This window comes from Crocodylus porosus, unplaced genomic scaffold (assembly GCF_001723895.1).
Source record: "Crocodylus porosus isolate Cpor-Errol unplaced genomic scaffold, CroPor_comp1, whole genome shotgun sequence".
Classification (NCBI taxonomy): Eukaryota; Metazoa; Chordata; order Crocodylia; family Crocodylidae; genus Crocodylus; species Crocodylus porosus.
This window is the reverse complement of record NW_017728943.1, coordinates 38,074,809-38,099,071: the sequence shown is the minus strand read 5'-3', so window position 1 is coordinate 38,099,071 and position 24,263 is coordinate 38,074,809. Positions and strand designations below refer to the sequence as shown.

At 42.4% G+C, this 24,263-nt stretch overlaps 1 protein-coding gene across 3 annotated transcripts in view; it reads right to left on the bottom strand.

The window, feature by feature from the left end:
- The window catches only part of SERTAD2 (SERTA domain containing 2), a 105,380-nt gene that overhangs the window by 68,069 nt on the left and 13,048 nt on the right, over positions 1 to 24,263 (bottom strand). Inside the window, exon 2 of one of the 3 annotated variants that reach the window (XR_002103538.1) lies at positions 3,126 to 3,132. The exons of the other annotated variants lie outside the window; for them this stretch is intronic. The gene's annotated coding sequence lies outside the window, so the exon portion shown is untranslated. The remainder of the gene's footprint in view (positions 1 to 3,125; positions 3,133 to 24,263) is intronic. 3 annotated transcript variants of the gene reach the window in all.

The following is a 24,263-nucleotide window of genomic DNA, read 5'->3' as shown; positions in this document are numbered from 1 at the left end:
CTCAGAGCAGTTGGTTAATCTGGCTCCTTTCACAGTCATTTAAAAACCAACTGCATTCAAAATAAATATATTTTATTGATAATAGATGAAAAGGGAAGGAGGGGAAGGTTTGGCTGCAGCATTTATTAAAAGTGCATGTAACATATAAAACCTCGCTCACTCACTGATACAATCAAATCAGACCGTACATTTTGTGGCCTACAGTCATACCATCTTGGGCTATGATCTAGTCAGCTCTGCAAGCTAAACAGGGTCAGATTGAGTCAATACACCAGGGAGAGACCCCAGGGAAAAATTTCAGGTGTTGCAGGAAGTGGAACTAATAGTGATACAGTAGTAACACGTTCCTCTTTGCCAACTTGTCTTCAAGGGACATCACCGCACAGTAAGCTAGGGCGTGAATTTACAGGACATTAGGGAACCTGCAACAGCTCTCCATATGGACACTCAACGTTCACTCAAAGGCCTTGCTTCCCTTTTTGACGTGGGGAGTTAGCTATCTCGCCCTTACTACCCACTAAATGCATCCACATGGGGAATTAGTGAAGGCACACTGTAATCAGAACACTGTCAATTCACACTCTGGCTTCTGCACGTGAACTCTTCCTCTATAGCCAAAACCCAAGTCATTATTATTCAGCGACTGACAGTCTTTTTTTTATATCTCATTTTAAAATATATATGTCTCAACCATCTGATCATTGAAGGGTCTTTGCAGAAGAGTGAGCTCTGGTATTCTGACTGCCTTCCATTTTGGATTACTTATTTACTTACTTTCCTCCTCATTTCAAACAGATACAGTAATCTTTCCCGCTTCCTGTCCTAATCTCGTGTAATTGTGTTGTAAAATAAAAGTTATGTTCCAGCCTAAATGTGAATACGTTTTGTCAGTAAGCAAAACTTTCTGTATGTTAATAGTTTACAAAGTGCAATAGGATCCTTCCTGATGAACTCAAATCACAAGCGTGTACTACTGTTGAGATACCTGCGTTAAAAAGTTACCAACATAACTCACCTACAAGCAACAGAATCAGGTGGCTGTAAACTAGACAAATACAACATCCAAGGTAATTCACCAGCTCTGGTTTGTTTACAAGATCTAAAACTTGCTGCAAAAGCTAATTATTTTATTTATGGGAGTCCTGAGTGTCTAGTAAAATGGTCATGCTTATAGAACATGTTAGGGTACACATGTTCATTTCTATATTCCTTGTAAAATCTTCTTGAACTGCGATGCAGTATATATACTTGCAATCCATTTACAAGAAGTTTCCAAGGGTTTTAGCAGCTACTGAGCATCAGATAACTAAACCCCCAAACAACTCTCAAGCATCTACCTCATGGAGGCAAAATGATTTCATAGTCACAAAGCTTTAATAATGGGACTCCCTCAGGGAGGCAACATTAAACATTGATCATTAAACATTTACAGAGAGCATCCAAAGAGAAACACAGAGCAGTGATAACAACTTGACTTCTAATCTTTGCACTTTCAGCTAGTCAGCAGTGTTCAGAGAGTTACTCCTACATGACTCAAAGCAACTATATTTCATGTTCCACTTGGGGGCAGGGAGGGAGGGTATTCACATAAGACTTAGCTTCTCCTTCATTACTATTTCCTGCGGATATACTTCAGATTTTCATTATCTGTGACTTTATCAATTAACGTTTTCAATTTTTCAGTCCGCTGGCTTGTTTTCCTTCTTAGACTATCAGAACTAGTGATAAAGAGCACTGTAAGAAACTCCAGTTTCACTTTCCGCTGGTTGTGCAGCAAACAGTCTATCAAAGAACTTACCCTGCTACAACACATGACCCATGAGAATATGGGGGACGGGGTAAGATGGGGGATGAGGAACCAGAAACGGAATCAAACCCAGTCAGTTCCCTCATCCACAACCCTCCTGCATAAAACTGTAGGTCCCCAATCATTGTCACACTCATGGTCTGCCCGTGTTTAGAAAGAAAGGGATAACTGGATTATTGTACAGAGGTAATTTTGGCAAAATATAGGGGCAGGAGGAGAGATGACTAAAATTCTGGCACAGTTTGAAAAAAAGCTGCCTTTGTACGATAAATGATAAAAAACAAGCAAGCACAAACACACTTACAAAAAAATTCATCCAAGATCATACAAGTTAATACATCAGGGGTTGAAGCACAATGCTCCCCTGGCATTTTCAATGCAAGAGGCTGGGCAGTAAAACCAGTACGGAGATTAACAAGCCTGGGATAAATTCTGCCCTCAGATGTGCACTACTACCTCCTACCAGCTTGAAATTTTACAACGTTAAATGATCAGGTCTGTATATTTATTTTTTTTAAAGGAAAATAATGCAATTTAAAAAAAAAAAAAAAAAGCAAGTCAAGCCTCAGGATATAGCTGAAAAGGCTGGATCCTTATGCCAAAACAAATAGACACTTTTTTACCAGGAGTTAAATGGGTGAGATGTAGGTCACATACCCCCTCCCCCCTACTTTTAGGTTCTGCAGCTGCCCAGATGGTCACCTGTCAATTTTGGTGGTTTTACTATCACAATATTTCTAAATAAAAAAAAAACAAAACAAACCAAACAATCTGGTTGTAAATTGCTGCATTAAAAAAAACAACAAACACAAGCAATGCTACTGGACACAGCAAAACTGGAACTAGCTACACACCATGTGCTTACAAAATGCACAACACACATTTGGGGGTGGGGGGAATCCCTCTGATCTTTCACTTTTAGTATTTTTTACAACCAAGATTGGTTTGTTTGGCGTTTTTTAAAATTGAAAACCCTCTTTAAAAATCCCCATGTTTGTCCGACAGGTTTTTAACCCCTTTCTGTTCAACATGTTGGAAGAGCTAAGAAGCCACTTCTGGACAAAATAAAAGGGCCCAGGAGCAGCGCAGCGCGGCTGTGCTGTTATCACAGATGCAGTTCTGTTGCTGTCTGCTGAAGTCTTGGCCGCGCGAAGCCACACCCTCCGCTTGGCACGATGCATGTGCTGTTTCTGGCTCCCTCAGCAGGGCCCTCTCCCAGTACTGCGGAAAGGAAGTCAGCTTTGGCCAGCAGCTGTTACTGCCGCTTACTCCCTGTCACTCACAGAAAGGGAAAGAAAAATGTTGAAGAGGCAGCAACTTGCTTTCTTTGTGGAAGCTTTTTTTTTTTTTTGGCCTCAGATCTATTATTCATGCAAATTGCCTTTGTTAAGGCGCTGGTTGAAAGTCCTGCCTTTACTCAAATGTATTTATTATTAAAAAAAAACACCAAACCCCAAAACAAAACAGGTTTTGTCCATTTTAAAATCAAAGCGATTGAGGTTTTTTACAACAGAAATAAGTGCTTCTCTGTGAAGGTGACAAGACTCAGCTGAAAACAAGAGGGGGTTTTTTGTTTGTTTTTTACATGCTGCTGGTCAGCCTGAAATCAGTGCCTTCTGTCCACTCTGACAGACAGACGCAGGGCCCCATGGATAGCAGGCATATACAGCTGTACGAGCAGCCACGTAACTCACCTGGCTGTCAATGACACCCACATTCCTGTTCAGGTGGCATAAATCCACAAGATGCCATTCCCTTCAGCTCATGAGTTTCCCCACCCTCTCATGTGCCTTCCTGACTTCTTCCTCCCTGTCTGACTTCTGTGGCTTCCCCTCATGGGGAGATCAGTATATTTCCTGTGCCTGACACTGCCCTTAAAAGGATAAAGCAGGAGGCAAGCAAGAAGGAGATCCTTTCCAGATTGAGGGCAACATCAAGGACAAGACTGACTGCCAGCCGAAAGGACAGTCCCCTAGATGTGCAATAGACTCCTTTGCTCCCCTCCTTCAGTAAGGCATGTCGCCCAGTATGAAGGCAATCCCAATTACTAAGGACAAATGCACAATTAAAAGGGCCACAGGGGTAGGCAGGTATGTATTTGGTAGCCATGTTGGTCCGAGATAAAAAGAAATGCAAAACTCTAGAACTGTTGGTTCAGAAATTATACCTTTTATTAGACCAACTAAGAAACCACAAAATAATTATCTTTTTCTACAAGTCATCAGGCAGAAAGGGGTAGGGAGGTATCCAGGTTGTAGCTGTACTGGTCTAGAGGCAAAAGGAATCAAAACTTGTGGAAGAGGTGATCTCATTTATTAGACCAACTAGATATTTGCAAGCAAATTATTTTATTACAGAAAGAGGCAGCCGTTGGGCAGAAAGAGGCCACAAAGACCGCACGAGAGTTGCCCTGTCCTTATTCTGCTCTCCCAGAATAGGGGGCAGAGCAATCTCCAAAAAACCCCAGCAGCTGATGCAAAGGCACTTTTATCCTCCTATGCCTTGCTGCTAAAGCAGTAACAGAATTTACTGTCTTTTTGTGTTCCTTGGAGCAGGACTGCTATTTGGTGACTGGCCAGCATTCACCACTGACAACATACGTGCCATATCTACCCACAGAGAGGGGAGGGAAGGCTGGGCACACTTCTTGGCAAGCAGCCCATATGCCTGTAAAACCGTGCCACACTGGCCGGTTACTCGGGCATGAAGAGACAGCATCGTTTATTTATCCATGGAAAGGAGAAGGACAGAATCCTTCCTTTCTCCTACTCTTACAAAGCAGAGTACAAGATCTGATCTTTGGCGAGACTGTCATGTAGAACCGAAACTCCTGGGTTGCTAGCTGGTGGGGTTCTTCCCAGGGGCCAGGAGTTTATCCATGGTGCACAGGGTCTACCCCGAGGCTCCTCACATTGCTTAAGTCTCCCACATAGGCACTGGGCAGTATTCTGAGCCCACTAGTGTTGGCAGCAATACCCTTATTGATTGCAGCAGGGTCAGGATTTCACCCTCTGTGGATGTGCATAGGTGGAGGGCATAAGTGAACACACATTTGCACCCCCCCCCTCCCCTCTCCCCCCCCCGGCAACTCAGGGAGAGAGTTGACAGATGTCAAAGATAGCTTCATACCATGGGGCAACCTGCTTCCAAATGTCTTTTTCCTACACGTTTATAACATTAGCAACTGGGGACCAATGCGGTCTCATTCAACTGGACTGTTTAAGATGGAGAGTGGGGGAGGGCCCCGACAGGGCTTTGTGCAGCTTAAACATCAGGAAGGAGCCAGGTGTTGGCCCTACAACAGGCCAACAACAGAATACAACAGGGCAGATGCCACATGATCCAACTAATGCAGACCTCTCATACCCAGCATGCCCCACCATCCCTTTCTTAGCTGACAGAGGGTCTGTGCAAAAAAATAAAGCCAGTTCACTTGCTCTGGGTTGATGGAAAGGAGGAAAGATACTCTATATTCCAGTCACAAAAAACTTGAATATTTGGGATTTAGACAGCTAGCAGCGTGGATTTTTCTAGGTATTTTTCAACCACCTTTCGCTTGCCAGCATGCTACAACAAAGGCTATTTTGCTTATTCCACTCGTATCTAAAAGATCAGAAGTTTTGACTTCAGTAAAAAATGGACATATCCTGCTCATGGCAAGCACCTCAGGTGAGTCCTGACCATCTTCTACCCACAGTGGTTTGAAGGGACAACTTGGCTTATAGCTATTTCAGACTCTTCCACTCTTCAGACACTATTCTCCCATCTTCAAGGCCTAAACTATTCCTATCTTCCACTCTTTCAATAAAATGTATGGATATACTCAAATGTTTGTTTTCAGTACATGCCAAGTGATTTATTTATGAATTAAATCAACAACCCTATGCCCCAATGGTTGTGAAACCACCTAATAAAATAGTTCCCCCCCCCCAACAGATTAAGCATGTTTAGCTCAAAAAACTATGACGTTGGCCACAAATCCCTCACTACAGGACCTGCAAGGAATACATACTTTTCGTCTGTCTCTACTGCACCACAAGGAAGAGAGGGAAACCTGGTATTTTACACAAAACAAATACCTTAAACATATTCTGCAAATCATTTGGTGGGAAACATTTTAATCCTGAAAAGTTATTTTAGCAGATTTGTTAATTTTTTGCTGTAACAGTCCTGATTTTCTGTCAACCAGCACAGAGGTTTTCATGTTTGTTTGGACTCTCCTGCTGTTACCAGCTCAACAAACCATTCATTTTTAACTGTTGATTTTGGCATAGGAACATTGTAAGTTCATAATAGAAGTGTGTTTTCAGTGGTAAAAATCTGAACAATAGAAAAGTCTCTTTAAATATCTGGTTATGAGGAGAACTATCTTGTAATACATTTTAATCAGTGGCTTTATATTAGAAGTATAAGGGAGGCTCAATTAATTGTATGGGAAAAGCATTTTTAGTGTTACACTATGGTAACTATTTACATTTTTCTATTTTAAAGAGAACTGATTTAAGTGTAGGATGATCTGGGTTTTTTTTTTTTAAAATACTGCATACAGTTGGAGTTTCTCTGGAACTTAACATCTCTAGTGCCTATTTAACATTTAATTCATTCAACGTATGTAAGATTAAAGCCTCAGCTGAGCATTGGTGTATTAATTTTGGGTACGAGCAAAGCAGAACATCCAAGCTGGAAGAAAGAGTCTTTATATTCTGGTAACAGAAAATAACATCTACATCCTAGTAAGAAGCTTAGTTATGCCAGGCTCAGTTCTTTGAACTACATCTGGACTAAGTAAAACGAACATTAAAAGAAAAAAAAAAGCCATAATGAAAGAGCTTAATTTGACACAATGGAAAAGTCAAATTTCGTCATCTGCTGGATTAATTGTTATACAGTACTTTAACTGTGCTCCAATCTCTACACCAACAACGTGGATTCTAAATAGCAGTAAATATTTGAGAGCCTAGATTCACAACAGAAAGTACTATGTATGCTGAGATCAGAATCAAAATACCCCATAATATGGTACTTAAAGCCACCTCTCCACTGCCTGTGAAGTTATCAGGTATTGCTTTATTATTTCTGTCATTAACCAATCTATTTTTTTTGCAGAGTCCTCTAAAGTGTAGCCAGAGATTATCAAAGCCAATGACAGGCTTTCAACAGCTTGGCTAGCTGAAAAATCTCTCAAGTTGTATGGCTATCACCACTGCCTGAGCTGACGTCAGACTGTTGTTTACAGGAGATGGGATCCTGCCAATTTTGCTGAGCTGAAGACAGCAGTGTCCGGCCTCTTTTGGCTGAACACAAGCAAGAACAAACTCCTTTTGTGTGTGCGTGCACGTGGGAGAGGGCGAGTGCACATGCAGATATGCATGTGTGTGCACACGGAGCAAAAATGCAGCTTGTTTTTATCCTCCACTAGGACACAAGAACAAACAGGCACACACTTCTCACACAGCCTCCTCTCTGCAATAGCAACGATTTGTTGCCAGATTGCAAATAATGCCCCCCCCCCCAAAACAAAACAAACTTGGCTCTGTCTTCAGGACAGATATTAGTATGACAAGAAACAGATCAAAACCAGAAAGAGAAGCAAGACAATTTGGGGTTCTTCTTACTGACGCTAGAGAAACTTCACCAAAACTATGCCTGTCCACTAATCAAGTATTAAGATTATATTTGAATATCCAGAACTTTACACCAAAGGGGAAAGCTTTACAGGAAGCACCTCATTTTCAGAGTAGCTACAGTTCCTTCCTCTTCTAAAATGAGGAAAGTCCCTTGCCAGTGCTAACAGTCAAGCAGAATTCACTAGAGAAGTTGATTCTCAAATCTACAGTTAAGAGAAAAAAAAAAAAAAAAAGTATCTTGTTAGTAAGAAACGCACTACTGAAAATGTGTCTGGAGTAAAACAGGGACAATATCAAGCCAAGTCTTTAGGCATTTATTTCTTATTATACCTACTTTTTTTTTTTAAACATAGCTTCAGATATCCGTATCAGGTTCAGGATATCCTTATCATAATTTAGTTTCTTCTTAGAAAAAGAAAAGTTTCAGTACAGTCAAAATGTGACCATTGTTTGTCTCTAAGTGACATCTCTTGGATTCACACTCAAGTCCTGAGGAACATGCTACCATGTGGCTGACAGAAACAAATGTACAGCACTGAAGAATTTTTTGTTCCACTTCAACTTGCTTTTGACCCTTTCCCCCTAAATTTATGGCTCTCCAATTCTTTCATTCCTCTCCTTTCATAAGGCACCTTTTCACAGACACATACGTATTAATTCCACACTATTTTATCTTCTGATACATCTTCTCTTTTAAGGTTTCCAAATATTCTCAAAGGGTTTCAACAAGAAGACCATCAAGGAGGGCTCTGTGGACCATGGGATCTCTCTTTGCTGCAGTTTGGGAGCCAACAGTATTTTCTTGAAAAGAAGGAGAAAAGTTGGAGTTCAGGCTTCTCCACCTACTAGCTATAATACAATGGACACAACGGGTAGTCTTGTAATTTCTGTAGATCTGAACCATGGGCAAGGACCATGTTTCAATATATGAAATTGGAGCTGATGAGCAGAAAGCTTAATGTTCTACATTTGAGAGGTCTATTAATCTGCCTAAACCAGGGGTGTTCAACCTCTTGTCTGCAGGTCAAATATGACTCACAGAGCCTTTGAATCCACCCTGCAGGGCTCCCTACAAGTAGGGAAATTTGGTGGTGGGGGAACAGTACCCATTAATGTGGCCACCCTTCCCCTTCAGGGCCAGACCACATCCCCTCTCTCCACATCTGGATTGAGGCCAGGCCATCCCTTCTGCTCCCTTGCCCCCCCCCCAGGCCAAGCTTTTCTCCTGCAAGCCCAAACCATGCCACTTTTCCTCCATGGGACCAGGCTGTGGCCAGGATTCCCTCCACCCACGTCCGTGGCCAGGTGGTGCCTACCGCTGCTGCCCGGGTGCTAGATCAGGAGATGATCAGCTAGATCTGGCCCCCAGGAGGAAAAAGTTAAGCACCACTGGCCTAAAACAGTGACACTCAACCTCCGGTCCACAAACCACGTCATCCGAAGGCTTCCCACAAGTCCAGAAGTTTGGTAGCAGGAGAGCAATAGCAGCATTCATTACTGCTCCCCAGCTGCCAAGTTTCTGGACCTGTGGGGAGCTCCCCCAGGACAGATAATATGGCTCTGCATAGAAGATTGTGCCAGTACATGGCTGGATCCAGCACTTGTGGGTTAGGAACATAGATTGATCCACATGCTAACTTGGTACAGGATCTGGCCTGCAGACTGACCCCATGCCACTTATCCAGCCCACAAGGTCAGAAGGTTGTGCACCACTGGTCTAAACAAAATGAGAACCAGCATCTCTCTTCCAAGCCTATGGGGAAAACACAACAAGGGAAAAAACCCAAAATGTTTAGCCCAGTGATTCTCAATAAGGGTGACATGGCACCACGGGGTGCCTTGAGATTCTTTCAAGGGTGTCTCACAGGGCACCCACAATTTTAGCACTGTTAGGTATGCAAACATGATTCACATAAGCCCAGAGATAAGCCCTATTCACATGATAAGCCCATAGAATTAACACTTCTACTCTGGTCTTTCTGAGTTCCTTGCAATAGAAGAATTGCTCTATTACTTTTCATCAATTAGAAGAAAATAATGAGTGAAAACTAGAAGCTGACACTTTCTGAGGGATGCCTTGAGTTTAAAAAGGTTGAGAACCAGTAGTCTAACCTTTAGCACAAAGTTTGGAGATGGCATGGACAGATCTCCATAACACAACACCACCCAACAGCTTTCTTCCACAAGAGTCTACATCCTCATTGCCCAAAAGTCAATAATGGCTTTTTTGCCCCCAAAATACTTCAAAACAGATTGGATAGGCTAGCACAAGGGATTCCAATATACTTTTAAAAAAGTATTTAATTATTAGATTTTCTTTGAAGGCTAACAAAAACCCTTTCACCAACCACAAATGCTACCTTTTTAATAATACCAACTGGACAAGATTCCCACTTCTGGGTCTTGCACCTGTCAACTGGAAAGGTGTGAAACTTTCTGGGCATGTCGACACGTGATGCTACCTTGCCATTGCTAAGTCTCCATAGCGTGTTGCTTTGGCAGGCACAAACTGTGATGCCACATCTACATCACCGTAGTAGTGCGCTCCCTCCCACGATGCAGTACAGGCTGTTACTGCACTGTTATTTAGTACTTCCAAAACGAAATACTAAGTGGCAGCACACATGTAGACAAGCCCTGTAAGTATCAAATACTGTGGAGTTTCCGGACAATGATCCCTTCCATTCATTGCTTGGAACCTTTCAGTTAATTCTTGCAGCATCAATCAGTAAAAGATCCACGTAATGAATGTGTAACACACCAGATATTCTGGTAAAAGACCAGACCCACTGAACAGTGCATAGTCAGGGCATGATGTGGGAGACTGAATACGTACCTCAAAAAGGATTTCCAAAATGAGTCAGTCATGAATAGCATGCCATTATCCATCATTAGCTCAGGTGGAAATGAATGATGAACAAGTTACATAGTCTGCATGTCACTGCACTATTACTTGCTGTGTTGTGCTATAGCTCAATCAAAAAAAAAGAAAGAAAAAAGTGGCACTCTCTTCATACAAGGTAACATTGCCTCTTTAATTCAGCTAGATCTCAGCAAACTGTGGACCAAATCCAACTGGAAATTTTAATGCGGTGTTTTTGCATTTTGCCTCATGCATTTATTTCAGACTTCAAACTTATCTTCAATGGCAGCATGAATACTTGGTCAGAACAGGACATTCCAGCCTCTGTTCTCGCACTTCTCTGTACCCATATTGTGTTTGCATTTACTACCTCCTACTGCGGAATTATAACTTCCTTTATATAGAAACTCATCATCTGCATCAATTTCATATCTATGGCTCCAATGTATGTTTATACTCCAAGATATCCAAGGTTTTTTTCCTGTCAAATCACAATCATTCAAGCTCTTACAAAACTACCTCACTCGTAGTCTCATTTCAGCTGGTCAAATTTTGTTAAGAAGAGGTGATTCTCAAGCCACACTTACTTTAAAACTTTTTGCAGTTTTTTGCTTTCGTTATTTTATATACCCTTTGACATCTGTCTGCTAGCAAAAGTTTCTTATCTATCCCATACATTATAATTTCATTAGCTTTGTCCAAAATCTAGATGTGCTTGATTTGTGCCAATAAAGATTTGTGACTAAAACCAAACTGCCTGCGTTTTATTTTTCAGACTTAGTAAATTTTGTTTAAATCCATGATTTAGAAGTGTGTGCTCCTGTGTAATCATTTTGCAGAAAGATATCCATTAATCTAGGTGAATTTCTATTGACTCAGAATCTAAGTCTGTTAGTTTCAAAACACTTCAATATTTATGCTTCTGAAAATTTAAAGTTGTTCATCTGACCAACAAAGCAACTGCTGTTCTGTACAGTCTTGAAACAGCAATCTAAGTAGAATACTTAATTCAGATTAGGAACCAGTTTATTTAGTCATATTAGCATGCCCAGGATTCTTTGATTTATGGTCTTTCCAATAGTATGAATGCTTCCATCTTTTTGGAGCCTGGTCAAACTTCTCTATATTCAACCTCAGTCTGTGCTGCTCTGTTCAATGAAAGGTTCTTTTCTTTGCTATGCTCTAAAACAGTGGTCGCTCAACCTTTTTCCCCTGTGGGCCAGATGGCCTGTGGACAGATGGGATGCTGCCCAAATCTGCCGGTGGTCCTGATCCGGCACCCAGGGCAGGAATGGTAGGCACCATCCAGAGAGGGGTAGGGGGCAGCCCAGCCTCAACCCAGTCCCATGGGGGAGAAGGGCATGACTTGGCCCTTCAGGGGAAAAAACAGGGTGTGGCCCAGCCCCACAGGAAGGTGGTGGCACATCCCTCTTAGGGTTTAAGAAGGGGGAAGTTGGTCATATGAATGGGCACTGCTCCCCTGCTGCCAAAATTTCCCTGACACATGGGGAACCCCATGGGCCAGATTCCAAGGCTCTGCAGGAATCATTTGCCCATAAACCAGAGGTTGAGCACCCCTGCTCTAATATGTTACATTGCGGACAGAATATTTTCATCCAAAACAAAACTGAAAACTGGCATGAGCTATAACTTCCTCATCTGATGACATGGGACAGAACTCTCATGCCTGAGTGATGGCCTTAGTCCAGGGGTGGGTAAAATGGCAGAGCCAGCCGGCAACCAAACTATGTTTCCTAACAGCCCCTGCCTGCATGGCTGGGGCCGTCCCAAGCAGAGTCGGAGCCACAATCCACCGCTTGTGCACCCCTGCCTGGAGCATGCGGGCTGCAGATCGTAGCTCTGCCCTGGTCCTAGACTAAGCTGCCCCCACCACAAGATCCCAGTGGCTCTGAAACAGCCACCTGACCTGCTGCATGCCTTGCCAGCGGCTGGGGCCGGTCTCCATGGCAACCCCAGCTTGCGCTATCACAGCACAGGTGCGGCTGGGGTCTCCATGAAGACTGGCCCCAGCCACGCAGGCAGGGGCTGCTGGGAAATGGAGTCCACTGCCAGCCACGAGCCAGACTTTGCCCACCACTGCCTTAGTCAGGTCTTCTATATACATATACAAAGCAGATAAATCACACATTTTGTCTGTAATCATGCACTATTAACTCAGTTGATATCAGTATTCAGTCAGAAGCAACATCAATTTTACTATTTGGCCATTTTCGGCTTGTGCTTCACCTCCCCCGCCATTGTAGAAATGTGTCGCCTGACACATGTACATTGGTGCTACACTTTGGACTTCTTTTAATGCCTTATAATATCATTCCTTTATTTCCTCCCTGATGACAAAACACTTTATCACATCCTTCCAAGAATCTTTTACATCCTGGTCAGTGCACCAACTGGATCATCTTCATTTGCAACCTGTTTTTCAACCAGTCACAGGAGATTCTTATACTAAGCACTGCTGAGCAGAATCTGCTCTTAGAGATATGCCAGTGTGGCTTTGCCACATGGACTCATTTTGTGCCAGCCACATGAAAACTAGCTTAGTCTTATTTTAACAAGCTTGTAATCTTCCTGCTTGCTTGGATTTCATTGCACTCAGCTCCAGAACCTATTAGTACCTGATCTGCTGAATAACTCTGATCAATTATTTTATTTAACTGCAAAATACTGCTGCTTATCTTGAGTGGAGATGCATTCTCTGGTTGTATGTTCTTGTATGTATTTTGCTTTGGTACTTGGAGCTTATGCTGAGTGATGACAGACTTTTGCCAAATAGTCACATATCAACACACACACACCCTTATCCTGGACCCCATGGCTTTACATTACAGTTGCCTCTGCATTTGTTACAGGCAATTCTGATTTCTGCCATTCATTTACCTTTCCATTCTGTCTTTATGGTTAGATTTTTCTTTAGCTACCAAGGTCTTTCATTATATTTTCTACTGGGAAAATAATTTTCACTAGCTATACACAACCATTTCTAACCTATTCCTTATGATAATAAATTTTCACCTAGTAATCAGACATGGACAAGATATTTTGGTGAACAGTTGTATCACAGTTCAGTTTGGGGAAACCAAAACCTATTCAAGAACCCAACTGTAATTCAGTGAATATTTTTAGACAAGAAAGAAAAAAACCCCAAAAATATTTAAATCTTTTGCTGAGATTTTCCAAGTATTTGACTCCCCTCCCAAAACAAACAAACAAAAAACAATCTATGTGTGAGGAAGCAAGAAAGGGTTGGTTCCAGATAGATCCACAACTAAAAAAATTTCAACAAAATAAAACCTCCATTTCAGATTTTTGGTTTTGCCGCTGAACTGAATAACCAATTTTCCCTACAGCTCTTATCAGTTGTAACAGGAATAATTCAGTGTCATCCATCTGCTAAATGCTTAAAGTTCACATAGCTTAGTTTTACAGAAGTATGTAATGTTATGGTAGATAGGTCTCACTTGTCAGCTAGCTCTTGTAAAGTTTACCTTTCCCAAGTAACATTCTTGTAGGATTTCAAGGATGAAATGAAGTATTTTAATGACTTTCTAACAGTTTATGGGCCCCTCCACTGTGCTCTCACTGGAACCGGTTTTTAAATCTCAATTTCTACATGAGACAGAGTCAGAACCAATGTGACTTTCCAATTCCTCTATGTTGCCACTTGTCCCTGAAAAATTTGTCAGGGCTGCATTCATCTCCTCCACTCAGCCAGACTCCCTTGCAGACTGGATAATGCAGGCAACATCATTCGCTTGATTTTTGTCAAGCATTTTGTTTATAATCAATACTATGTAATAAGAGCATCTAACACTCAGACAATGTGAACATATAAGACTCTTTATTGTGCAGTAGACTAATCTACTGCACAGTAAAGCATCACGATCTACATGTGCACACCATTTACTGGGCAGTAAGTTAGTCTACTGCCTAAAAACAGTACATCCACTGTGCAGTAGTGGATGTGTAGACACTGATCGGCAGCAAGTTTGCTCTTGGTCAGTCCCAACACGAGGGGCCCTCAAGGGACAGGGAACTCCCCCAGTCCTGGCACTGCTCAGGTCCCAGCTTTCCCCCAGGATGTCCCTGAAGCATTTTCTTTGGTCCCTGTGTGTCCTTTACCCTTGGCCAAGTTAGGAGTACAACAGGTGATTTGATAAACATGCATCAGGCATATGGACACAGTGGCCTGTCCACTGTAGCCAATGCTGAATAATCAACTCTTTCATACTGGTGGTGTTAGTATCAGTGAGGACACCAGCATTTGTGTGACTATCCTCCTACCTTATGCCAAGGATCAAGGAGGTAGCACTGGATGGCATTTAAGACTCTTCAAGTGGTTCCTGTAGGCCACCCAAGCTACCAGGGTATCAATTATTCCTCAGCCCTTCAAACATGGAGGAAGGCTAGTCAGTGACTTGAAGCAGTACTAGTGAGGGCTCAAGTCCATAATGGATGAGCACAACCACTATATCCTTTGTAGTCAGGCACACACTGGCATTTAGAAAGTTGGTGTAAAGGGTTTAGAGGCCTTGTTGTTTCTGAAGCAAGAATAGCACCCATGGACAGACTCCCACAGGTCCACATCTGATCAGGGAGTCCAAGGAAGACTGAGGAACAATTTTCCCCTACAGCAGCAATGTCCAACCTTCTCGCCCAGTGGGCCATATCAGTAGTGACTGATCTATCTGTGGGCCGGATCTAGCTGGCGATTCTGATCCAACCCCTAGGGATGGGTGTGCAGGCACCATCTGGCTGTGAGCATAGGCATGGGGGGGCAGGTCAGCCTGAACGTGGCCCCACAGTGAAAAGGAGCTTGACCTAACTTTACATGGGTGGGGAGGGGACGTGACCCAGCCCTAATCTGGTTCCTTAGGCAAAGTGGGCTGTGACCTGCCCTACTCCAGCTGTGCAGAGAGAAAAGGGGGCATTGCCCAGCTCCAATACAGAAGCCAGAGGGGAAGTCATGAATCAGTCTGGTGGGGGAATAGGGTATGCACAGGTCTTAGGAATCTGGTAGGGGGGAGGGTGGCCAAATCAATGGCTGCTGCTCCCCTACTTCCAAAACTTCTAGACCTGGGGGAAACCCCATAGGCCAGATGACATGGTTCTGCGGGCTGCCCCCCTGCCCTAGAGGAAACAGGCAAAAGATCTTGGATAAAGGACTTCATCAAGACACCTTGCATTCTCTAGGGCCCGTATACAGCAGGGGAGGGGCTGAGGTCAGTAACACGCAGGCGGGTTCCTCTCACAAGACTGCCTCCCATGACCACAGCAAACTTCAGGCTCTGCACTCTCATCCTCCCACCTCAATCCGGAAACAGGAAAATAAAGACTCAGCACCAGAACAACCGAACACAAACCAAACAGTCCCGAGCCCTCATTACACAAGCATCAAAACCAAAGGGTTGCCAAAGGACTCCACATCATTTTAAACTAGCCTGCCGTTTCCAAAAGCCTGCCAGGACTTCTTAGTCTGGGCTGAGACTAACAGCCTTTTCTGCCCTCAAAGGCTAAGAAACAAAAAGGCCCTAAGCATTTTTCAGAGCAATGACACAAACAAGTGAAACAAAACAGCAAGTCCACAAACCCTGCAGATTTCCCTTCCCCCTTTCCCACTGCACTCCTAAGACTTCCTCTTAAATCAAGAAGAAATGCTGCAGGAAATGTAACCCAGCCCTCCCCGCCGGCAATCCCAGTCTGAGCACCCTTAAGTTAAAAGAGATTTGTATACTAGGTACTTTCTGAGGCTCCAGTTCCTCTTGGACTTAGGAACCTGAATCAATATCCAGTGAAAGAGGGATTCAAGGCACTGGGGTTTGCAAGCTCCTGCTGTTGCGAGGTGACTGGGCCAACAGGCAGAGGAGAAGGTGGGAGGATGGAGCTGAAGCCCTAAGCTGCGGGCCTGTGGCAGGCTGCACACTTGGCACGTAGCTAGGGTTGGCCTTGCACACAGCTTATCCTGTCTGGGCCTTGTCAGGCTTCCAGGGCTGGAGACTGTTTAATTCTCTAGGGCTGAGGGAAAGCCCGGTGATTCGAAAGCCCCAGCTGCTACATCTTTTTTACAGCGTGGAAAACCGTAATAATAAAGAGGTACAGAAAGAGCTGGCAGAGGGCTAGAACTCTCCTTTGCTGTCTCTTTTCCAGGCTATCACTGAAGCTTTTGTTGAGGAGTCTCAGGTGTACCGAACAATAGCGGTGGAGCGGGTTGCCATTGTGCTGCTTGGTGGCAGAATAGAAACGGGCTGTCTAGAGAAAGCCAGAGAAACAAGTCAGGCCAGTCCCAGAACCTCTTCATTCCTACTGGTTCATTCTGCGTGACTGACAAGCAGGAGTGACTGGAAACAATTAGTCCAAATTACTGGTTATGTTGAATGCACTAATGCACTAAATATTCCAGAGATATAGACAGTGTTTTTTGCCTTTTAACTGAGTAGGAGTTGTGATTCAAGCTGTTAGTGCTGGAACTGTGGTCCATCCTCTGCCTTATCTGCAGCTGTGCACTGGGGGGTGGTTTCACCCGATCCTCTCCATAAACCAGATACTACTTCCTTGAACTTTTAAGTATGCAACAGGCCCATCATCACATAACTGGGTCCCCAACTCTGTCAGTACTAACCAGCTTATGGGAAGAGAGGAAAAGCACCATATACTACCCCAGCAACAACTTCCCCATATACCTATACCAGAAACAACTTCCAGTGAGAAGACAGTTACACCTCTCACTCCCAGCCCCCTAAAACAACTGACAAAATACATATATGTATATATTCCCTCACCCCCACCCACACTATTGTTCCCGATTCCTTCTTATAGCCAGTATTGCTTGCTCAGATCTCTGTAGCAGGCAATGTTCTTGGGAAGGGTAAGAACAGTAGTGGCATGGAGGATCATGCCTCTCATGAAAACAGAAATTTAAACCAAACAAAAAACCCCAGAACACCTCTTCGTATTCAATTGCTGCCATAAAGGGTCATTGCATATTGTCCACTCACAGCAGGAGCCTGCCATACCACAAAGGCATCTGCAAACATAGCTTTTCCAGCAGACCTATCAAGGACGGGCAGAAAGAGGCTTCTCAATTACTAGCACCAACAGTTAAGACCCAGGATGGTCTTCTTCAAAATGTTTTCACAAGCGTCAAAGGCTCAGCCCTTATAAACAGCTCTGTGGTAGGTAATTATTTTCCATACTTTCCAGAGATAGGGATATTTAGGTTTAAGTAACTTGGTTAGGTTGAAGAAGCCAATGAGAGAATGAGCATTTGAACCTCAAAAGGTCCTGTTTCCTCATCTTGAAACTAGGGTTATTTAGCCTAGAGAAGAGGCTGGCTATAAGGGTGGTGAAGCACTGGAATAGCCTGCCTAGAGACATTAATGTGGAACCTTCCTCACTGAAAAATTTTAACAGCAGGTTAGACAGATACTTGACTGGGATGGTTTAATCAAGGATGACCCTGTCTTGAGGAGGGGGGCTAGAATAGATGATCTTATAAGGTCCCCATCAACTCTACTTTCCTATGATCCTGTTCTCAATGTCACACTCTTGTCTCACTATTACTTTAAATTTAGTATGATTTCCAATCAAAGAAACCAATTTCATTCGTGGGTGTTAATTAACTGGAATGGAATGTAAATGAGTATGGTAGTAAGATTCTGCTTTTTAGGGCTATTCCTTGAACTCTACCTTAGAGATGTCTTTAGCAAACATCAATTTTGTAAGCAATATACAGCAATTTCCAAGAGAAAAATATTAAAATTTTGCTAGAAGCAATTCTGTTGTCAAATGTCAACTTTTAATGACAATTACTGCACTTTTGTAATTGATTCAATAATAAGGAATTGCATTACATATCTGACAACTCTTTCCTTGAGGACTAGGCTACAAGCATTATCAGGCTTTATAAACACATATATGAAAACTGTACATGTGGTAGGAAAAATGTCTATTACATACACACATGGCTCAAGCACAGAGCAAAATTTTCACCATCTCTCCCCCAGCAAAATTCACTGCTTTAAGACTCTTTCCAACCTAAATGCATGTTTAAAAAAAAAAGTCTCTGCTCAGGACTTTTAGTTCTTGTTATTAAGTTTATAGACAAAATGTCCTTTTCTTGCCTTTAATGAAATTATCATTTAGTTCAAAGCTATGATGAGTGCTTATCTCATTATGGCACCCCGTGATAACTCATTCACTGAACTTCACTTTCTGATGTATGAGAAACAGCAATACATGCTTAAATGGTTCCATTTAAACTAGCCCCACAGTTGAAACAAATCATTCCAACAGGATACTGAATTATGGATAGAACCATTCAAAATCTGAGGATATGATATTCTTCAGTATTCACAGCGCTTAATATCTTCAAACAGAAATTACTCAAGCTGATGTATCCGTCATTATTATCAAGTCACATTTCCTCCAAAAGGAGAAAAGCAAGTATAATAGTGAACTGGAGATTACCAGGGCCAGAAGACACAGAGATTTGACTCTTCACAGCTATGGGTAGGACCAGAGGTTCATTCCTGCCTTCTTCCTCTACAAGCCAACAAGGCCGGGAACACAGCAAAGGAAGCATGCCAAGATAAATGCTTCTTCAAGACTGATTCTTCTTGCGTCGACAGGTTACAAAGCGTTCTGTCCAGTCTACCTTAGCTAAAAAGGTGACAGTGGAGATGCAAGTCTTCAATAGAAGAAGGGATATAAAAAAAGGGGGAAAGGCAGGGGAAGGTATGTACACACTCCAAAATAGTCCTCAGTCTTTCACCCTCCCCTACCACTGTGAAAAAGTAATGAAATAAAAGGCCTGTTCATTAGCCAAATTACACAGCGACAGCACCCCTCACTCAGCCTGTGGGTCTTGCAAAATATTAAAACAGAACAGGTCTGGGACTTCAAATACTCCACGTGGGCTGGCAAAAGACTAGGGCCATAGAAGGGAACCATCTGAAAAAAGTGAAGAGCTATGGCACTGGGCTAGGCAGCTCTTCAAAAGCTTCAGAATTTCAGATGCTTAAAAAGCAATAATTAATATTATGAAAGAAGATACAGGCTTTTCAGAGGCCAAAGCGGAAAGATCGCAACACTGATTCAAGCCAAAAGGGGTGGAGCATGCCGCATGAGAAATATGGCATCTCGGGTACTTAATATGTCATCTGAAGTACTTAAGACTACTTTGTGCCTCAGAGGTGCCGGTACTTTGGACTCTGACCCCTCTCATAGGAAATGCAGCATGGAATCTGTATAAATGGAGTGTCTCTTGCAAATCAAGCCTTGACACATGCACAACATAAGGAAGGTTAAGATTGGCTGGGAATACATGAGAACCAGAACAACCATCTAGAGCAGTGGTTCTCAAACTTTTTGTTGCTGTTGACCACTTAAAAATTGCTCAGGGTCTCAGCGGACCACTTAATACATTTTTTTTGGTTCTACATATAAAAGCACACAACTCATATTTTAATATTAGTAGTCTTACCTTACCAGTACAGATATTCTTGATTGTTCCGCAACCTTTCTGCGGACCACCTGAATGGAGCTCGCGGACCAGTGGTGGTCCACGGACCACAGTTTGAGAACCTCCGATCTACAGCATGCAGCAACCGGAAGTTAGCTTTAAAGAAGCCAGTTTGCACTTCATGCCTTGTCCTTGTTGCTGCCCTCCCATTAAGCAGAATCAGCTCACTGAAATGTCTGCACATGGGAAAACATTTCCTTATTGTCAGTGTATTTCATTTCAAAAAACACAGGTACAATGACGGGCAATTCCTCAAGTACACATATGTAATACTTTACCTATATCTATATGCTGACCAAAATAAATCAACATCAGTAATCATGTTTATTTTGGTAAGGCTAAGAACCAACCAAGAATGAGGCCCTGTAATGCTAGGCACTATACAAACACCACAGCACAATGTCCCTGTCCTCAAGAGTATTTTCTGAGCAGTTATACGACAAAAGAGGTCGAAGTAGGAGAAGTTCTTTATTATGAAAATTAATGAATACATGGTATTAACTTGCAAATTTGTTTTGCTGTGGACCTACTACACCAAGTGCTTTCACCCACACACCTATTCAAGAAAGTGATATTCAGATAGTATGTATGTATGTAGTAACAAAAGGAGCTTCTGTGTAAAGACAGACTGCTATTGACTCTACTTTCATGATCCAGCTAGAGTACTGGCCCTCAATCACTGCAGTATGTAAGGGCCTTGCAATGTCTAGCTCTGCAACAGTGCTGTGAGCTGGAGATACATTATTCATGTCACAATGCATCTCTCAGGCATAAAGACCTTAAGGGGCAACTCACTCAAAGAAAGACTTAGGTCCCCAAAAGTCAGGTGCTGGAATATCTGACTTTCACAGAATCATAAGGAAAAAGGGCTGGCAGGGACCTCCACAGGTCATTAAGTCCAACTCCCTCGCTATCCAAACCATCCTATACAAATCCATAATCTAACTCTTTGTAAAACTACCATCACACAGCGCAACACATGATCTAACATCCTAAACTGACGCATGTAAAGCAGGGGAACCAGGGCAGCCCATGTCCTGCTTCTAAAAAAGGCTGTTAATTATATGCTGTAATATATAGTATATACACTGTTAATATTATACACTATAGAAGGCTGTTAATATACACTCAAGAGATCCCAAGTAGAGGGCCATGCCCCACCCCCACAACAGAAAGCAAACCCCCCCACACAGTTTGTACTAATCTGACCATGGGATAAGATTCCTTCCTCACCCTAACTATGGCAACTGGTCTGACCCCGAGTAAAAGGCAAGACCCCCAGCCAGGAACCTCCAGCTCTAAGTCCCAACAGGGGCACTGGGACAGCCCAGTCAAAATCTCCAGCCTTGGCTTTAACTAAAACCCAGTCCCCCAAGGAAAAGCCTTGCTTCCAAAATGGAATCAGGACTCTGGAGAGAAGCACCTAGGCTCTTAAGACAACCCAGGAGGACAGTCAGGCACCCCAGAATTGGCATCCAAGAAAGCTGGCACACTGCACAGTGAGCCAACTGCAGGCAGCACATCCAGCTGCCTCAAGGATAGCCCATAGGAAATGCTGAGGGCAGGGGCTTCTCTTAAATCTCGCCCCTTCCTCAATGCTTTCAAGGAGGTACTTTAATCCAGTTGGGCTCCACAGCCTGTAACCCTCTCCTTAGGGGAGATTTTGGTAATGCTCTTTAAAAAACAAAAAAACAAAAAGATGGAGCCCTGCTTCCTTCTCATACATTAGCCAAGTAATTCTAACATTCACCTGGGATGTAGGAGATGATCCAAAATGACTTCAACCAACACCGTTTACCTTCCAGCAGTGCCTTAACCACTAAGCTATGGGCTTAGGCTGGGTGTCTGCATTTTCAATGACTTGGATTGAAGCTCTGCTCCTGAGCAGGAGAGGGCTTTCACCCCTAGCAGACTATCAACTCCTCGATCATGTTTTAAAACATTGGAGGCCAACCTTTTTGGCAGGCATGCCACAAATTAGTCCTGCACTCTCTCAAGTGCCACTCTTATCCCCTTCCCCAGTCTGATGTGCTGTCCTGATCTCTGCTCCCTGTCCAATCTGCCACTGTGCTGCCTGTCCAATCTGCCATAAACCACACATAGAGGCTGCTCGTGCCAACATGTCTCAGGTTGGCCACCCCTGTTCTAAAAAGAGTCAGTGGATTCCTCTCCCCCTGCCCCCCTCTATCTTGTAAGGAGCCCGATTCTGCCACTGTATATGCTTAGCACATTCAGAGAATGGGGACTATTAGATCAACCTCCCAGCAGACTCAGGCATTTCTCCATCTAATTCAGCTTATGCATAAGCCAATCTCTAAGCAGTGTTGCCAAGTCAGCTTCTAATAAGCAGAATTGGGCTTGTTTGGGTTTTTTTTAAGTTGCGTTAATTTTTTTGAGTTGCAGGTTCATAAACATCCCCACTCACCTCTCTTTAAAATGGGTGGACTTGTTCTGGGTTGTTTTCAAAGGCAGTGCTGGTTTTTGGGGGGAGTTTCTTGCGAGACTTGGCAATGTTGGTTCTAAGTTGCACAGCCCAGAAAAGACTGGGACCTTTTTGGTCACACATTATTAAGGCTCTGGAAAAGAAGGTCAAAAATTATGCCTCTGGGGTTTAGGTGTCTCCAAGGGCTATAGATACCTGCACGATTAGGCAGCAGCTGAGCAGGGGTTTTCAAGCTCAGTTTAGGTACCTAAACACCATGCAAGTCTTTTATTGGATTGGGTCCTAAATGATTTGCTCAGGCAAATCAGATTTATACAGAAAGTTTGCAGTGGTAGAGAAACTAAACCTAGTGATCCCACAGCTCCAGCAAGCACACTAGCTACTCCTTCCATCACATGCTTCTGGGCCACCTTTTTCTAGTAGACGCACACATTTCTTTCTTTCCGTGCTCAGAAGCAAAAGAGAGGATTTGCCTCCATATACAATTCAGTCCCTTCAACAGCTTAGAAACAATGTGAGAAAACAAATATGCAATCACAGTGCATCAGATCAAAGATGGATGAATAAAACCTTTTTGTAATGTGGTATAGCTTATGAAATAAGAAACATTGTAACCAAAGTACAAAATAAATTATTGTATCATCACCTACTGTATTCAGCACAGGGCCCTGGCATCCGAAAAAAAAAAGAAGGAAAAAGAAGAGGTTAACAATTTAAGCAGCAGTTTGTTTAGTAAGTGGGTAGATGATGGAGTTGTGATTAAAACAGAGGATTGAAAAGCATTGGATCTTGTTGTTAGTACCTGTTACAACAGGTTCTGGGTAGTCTTGAGCAAATCACAACATTCCTATACCTCAGTTTCCTCACCTATACAGCAGGGATAAAAAGTGCTGCTCTACCTAATGTAAACTCACATTAAACTCTCCTATTAACTTAGTGAAATCCTTGACCTCTGAGAATGAAATGAAACATAGCAAACAGATCTGAATGTGGCCAAGTGAGCAGGAGAGTGGATAAGATCTAACACATTAAAAAAATTGCTAAAGGTAGAATTCTATTTAAAAAAAAAGAAAAAGAAAAATGTATTTACATTTAAGTGCATTTAAAATCAGCTTGCACTCATTTGTGTTATGACAACCCATGTTAAAGGACTAAATATAAATCCATCTGTCATTTAAATAAATAAGAACATGCCTCATTAATGTTTTCTCAAATTTTAACAAGTTAAAGACTTTTATTATTATCATGTACAATTGGCTGAAAAAATAATTTCCAACTGTTCAAGTTAAGTCCGAATGCATTGCATTCATACCCATATTGTTTTCAGCTTTTCAGTAGAGTGAGGTTGGTATTTATATTCTTCCAAGTGAAAAGAAACCTGTTAAGCAGAATAGTTTTTTGCCTAATAACTTTCGTTTCATCTTAGCTAGAAGATACAGAGAGAATATTTTCTTAATTTGGATTAATTCATTCAAGTTTGAGAAACTGACTTGGTATTTTGCAGGGGGAGGGGGAAAATAGTTTTGGGGGTGGGGAATAAATAATTTTTTCCCAATCTGTGAACAAAGATGTGGTGGGAATGAACAAGATCTACTAAATCTAAAAACTTAAATATGAATCAAGTGTTCAAAGGTATTTAAGTAAATCAAAAAAGATGCAAGCAGATTTCAAAGTAGGTTTTCAAAAGTACCTGCTCTGCTTTAAGCACTTTCAGTACCAAAATACATCTGAAAGCCTATTCTTGGTCACCATGGACCCACCTATTAGTTCACTAACTGTTGATAACACTTCCTTTATTAAATAAAATTGGCTAGTTTAAAATGCAAAATGTTTTTTGATGAGCTTGCTTCCTAACAATATCTAATATATAGTAATGCGCATCCAACACATTTATTCTTTATTAGGCGGATCTGATTTGGTGCAGATCATGAGTAAAAAACATAAATCAAGAAAATCAGAAGCGTTAGTAACCAATGTTTAGCATT